The sequence below is a fragment of the Suricata suricatta genome, chromosome 10 (genome assembly GCF_006229205.1).
Source record: "Suricata suricatta isolate VVHF042 chromosome 10, meerkat_22Aug2017_6uvM2_HiC, whole genome shotgun sequence".
Classification (NCBI taxonomy): Eukaryota; Metazoa; Chordata; class Mammalia; order Carnivora; family Herpestidae; genus Suricata; species Suricata suricatta.
Genome location: NC_043709.1, coordinates 109,116,810 through 109,120,494, shown reverse-complemented (window position 1 = coordinate 109,120,494; position 3,685 = coordinate 109,116,810). Strand labels below are relative to the sequence as shown.

Here is a 3,685-nt window from a genome sequence, read left to right as displayed (position 1 = left end):
GGTTTTTTAAAGTTTTTTTTAATGTTTATTTTTGAAAGAGAGCACACAAGTAGGGGAAGAGTAGAGAGAGGGAGACAGAGGATCCAAATTGGGCTTCACGCTGACAGCAGAAAGCCCATTGTGGGGCTCAGACTCACCAAATCACAAGATCACTGAGCCAAAGTAGGACAGCTCAACCAACTGAGCCACCTAGGCACCCCAGTGAATCTAGTTCTATAACAGGCTCATTTACCATTACTACCTTACAAAAGAATGCCACCACTGAACTTTTTACCTTAACCAAATGATACATGTGGATATTCTGTATGCTTGATACATAATAAGAGCACTTCACTCAGTTATTCTCCCCCTAACCCCAGTCTGATCATGAGAAAACCCAAATAGAAGATCATTCTACAAAATGCCTGACCAATATTTTTTTGAAGTGTCAAGGTCATGAAAAACAAGGAAAGACAAACTCAAATCACAAGAGACTGGATTCTTGACAACTAAATGCAGTATGGTATGCTAGATTGGATCCTGGGACAAAAAGTCATCAGTGGAAAATCTGGTGAATAACATACCAGTTAGTTTCTTCATTTTGATGCAGTGGTGATGAAAGGATCAGGAGAAACTGAGTAAAGGGTATAAGGGAATTAATTCTCTGTATTACCCTTAAAACTTTGTAAATCTAAAATTAGTCTGAGAGAAAAGGTTTATTTATAATTTATGATGAAGCCACAAGGAACAGATACAGCAGTAACATTCTGGAATCTGGAAAGCAAAAAGTTAGCAGACTCCAGAAACTTGACTCCGAAGTCAACAGTGGCAAATGCCAAGAAGCAACCCAGTATCTCCCTTCACATAGAACTCCCAACTGTTCATGACTATGACATCAGGTACCAGTAGAAGGAGCTTGACTGAATATAGGATGCGTTGAAAGTAGTTAGTTAGTACTTAGAGTTTGGTCCCCAGGTGGGCTCTTCAGTACTATGTAGCTTGGCAACAGCATCCCAGCATAAACCTGTGGGTTTATTTAGAAGGGGTAAAACAGGGTCTCTATGCTAGGAAACACCAGGAAGAATTTGAGGGGAGGGTGACATACTGAAAACAAGGAGTAAGGAGCATGACAAAATTTATTGCTGCTCATCCCCAAATTCACCCTTCATTGCTAATAGGAGTTTAATTGTGCTCCCACACCCCCAATCAAATTCCTATAAAGTCCCAACACCTAGCACCTTAGAATGTGACCTTACTTAAAGATGGGGTCTTTTCTGAGGTAAGCAAGTCACCAGAGTAGCTCTAACCCAGTATGACTAGGGTCCTTGTAAAAGACAAATGTGACACAGACAGAGGAAAGCTGAAGTGAGGAGACCTGGGAAACAGCCATCTACAAGTCAAGGAGAGGCCTGGCACCGATTCTTCCCTCAGCCCTTAGAAGAACTCGACCCTGCCAACACCTTGATTTTGAACTTCCAGCCTCCACAGCTGTGAGACCATAAATTTCTGTGAAGTCAACTAGGCTGTGATACTTGATTATAGCAGCCCTAGCAAACTGCTACAACTGACTGTGCTACAATATTGAGCTGGACCCTCTAAGCATTTATACTTTTTTAGCTGGCATGTTTCATTTGCTTTTTCTTGTTAATGCTATCCATCCAGGGGCTCTTAACCCGTGGGTATACAAGTCTCTAAGTAAGCTTGCAGCCCAGGCAATGTGACCACCTCTCTAGGTGGCAAATAGACTTCCAAAGTCCTGACTCCCTCTCCCTTTTGCCTCATGGAGAAGCACTTTCTGTTCACCTGTACTCTGGAGAGATATACTCTCTCTCTCTGCCCCTCCCCATTCATGCTGTCTCTGTCTCAAAAACAAATTAAAATGTTAAAAAAAATAGAAGTGAAAAACTCAATACAAGGGTTAGAAGATGAAGTTGAGGAAATTGCTAACAAAATAGTACCCAAAAAGTCGGAAAATAGGAAAAAGAAAACTAGAACAAAAGGACTCACGTGAATAATTAAGCATCCTACAAAGATAGAACAGTGGAAATAATCAATGAAATAATTCAAGTAAGTTTAACTGAAGGTCATCAGTTTCTAATGAAATGGGTAAAACAATGGGTAAAAATAGACCCACACTAAGGTACATCATTGTGCTATCTCAGTACAAAGAGGACCTTAAAAAAACAACGGATTTTGTACAAAAGACTGAGAATCCGATTGCATCAACAAACACTGAAATTACAAGAAAATGTATTACTACCTTCAAAATTCTCAGGGAAAATTATTTAAATTCATATAAAAGAAGTAAAAAAAAAAAAGGTTTTCAGACACACAAGTTCTCAAAATTTCACTTCTTAGAACCCTTTATTGGGAAGCTACTGCTAACCAAGATGAGGGATTAAACTAAGAAAGAAGGTGTGGGATGTACAAGAGACAGGGTTCAACAAAAGAAAGGAATCATCAAGGTGACAGATAAAAAGCAACCAGTCCAGATTAGGGCCATCAGAAAACTACCAGAGACATATTTCCAAAATAAAACAGGCTAATTGATCTGTTTGAAGATTTGGAGAGTAAATTTATATGGCAGAATAGTTTAAGGTTAACTAAATGGTACATAGAACACCATGAAAAAAACGTAAATTACTGATTCAAAAAGGAACGCTATGTGAGAAAGGAAAAGTCTCCATGATATATTACAGGCCTTAGGTGTGAGAGGCATATCTCATTGTCAGAGTAATATAAACATGGATTATTAAGTACATTCATGATATGACCTTAATTGAGAAAAAGAGGGGTTAAGAATGTGTGTGGTGTGTATGTTTGTGTGGGGTGTGTATGGGAGGGGTGTATTTTTGTGTGGTGTCAGTGTGTGTGTGTGTGTGTGTGTGTGTGTGGTAATGAAGGGTTCATTCCAGAGTGACAATTGATGAGTTTAACCGTGAATAATCAAGAAGTAGCTGGGATCTGGAACTGAAAACTATGAAAAGGCTGCTTCTGGGAAATGGGAAGAGGTGAGGTGGGGCAGGGGACCACTTTTTAGTTTTGTTTCTTTTGATTTGGGTAGAGGGAATCACTGTTTTTGAAACAAGTTTTCTACAGCACATTGGACTTTTCAGGGCTCAGCTCTGTATTCCATAATCAGTAGCTCTCCTGACCTAACAGACTTTAACTTGTTCATTTGTAGAACAAAGAACTGTAATTCGAAAACTGCAAGATGACTCTTAGATTTCTTGTTGCTCTATAATTCTTTGATTCAAAATAACCTTTTCTAGAGATAAAAATATAATATCTGGTGCCTGTTTCAAGCAGCACATATACTAAAAGTTGGAATAATACAGAGAAGATTAACATGACCCCTATGTAAGGATGACATGCAAATTTGAAGCATTCCATAGTTTTAAGTAAAATTTTTGAGTTCAAAATTATATATGTAAAATAAATAAATAAATATATGTACGTATGTATGTATCTCATATCTGAAGGGTTTATTTTATTTATTTATTTTTTAAGTAGTTTATTGTCAAATTAGTTTCCATACAACACCCAGTGCTCTTCCCCACAAGTGCCCTCCTCCATCACCTCCACCTCTTTCCCCCGCTCCTCCTTCACCTTCAGCCCTCAGTTCATTTTCAGTATTCAATAGTCTCTCAAGTTTTGCATCCCTCTCTCTCCCCAACTTTCTTTCCCTCTTCCCCTCCCCCTGGTC

At 38.8% G+C, this 3,685-nt stretch overlaps 1 non-coding gene across 1 annotated transcript; it reads left to right on the top strand.

The window, feature by feature from the left end:
• Positions 1-3,271: 3,271 nt before the first annotated feature.
• On the top strand, positions 3,272-3,378 carry LOC115305809. The gene has a single exon (XR_003915005.1). It is a non-coding gene; the product is annotated as a U6 spliceosomal RNA (small nuclear RNA).
• Positions 3,379-3,685: the final 307 nt, after the last annotated feature.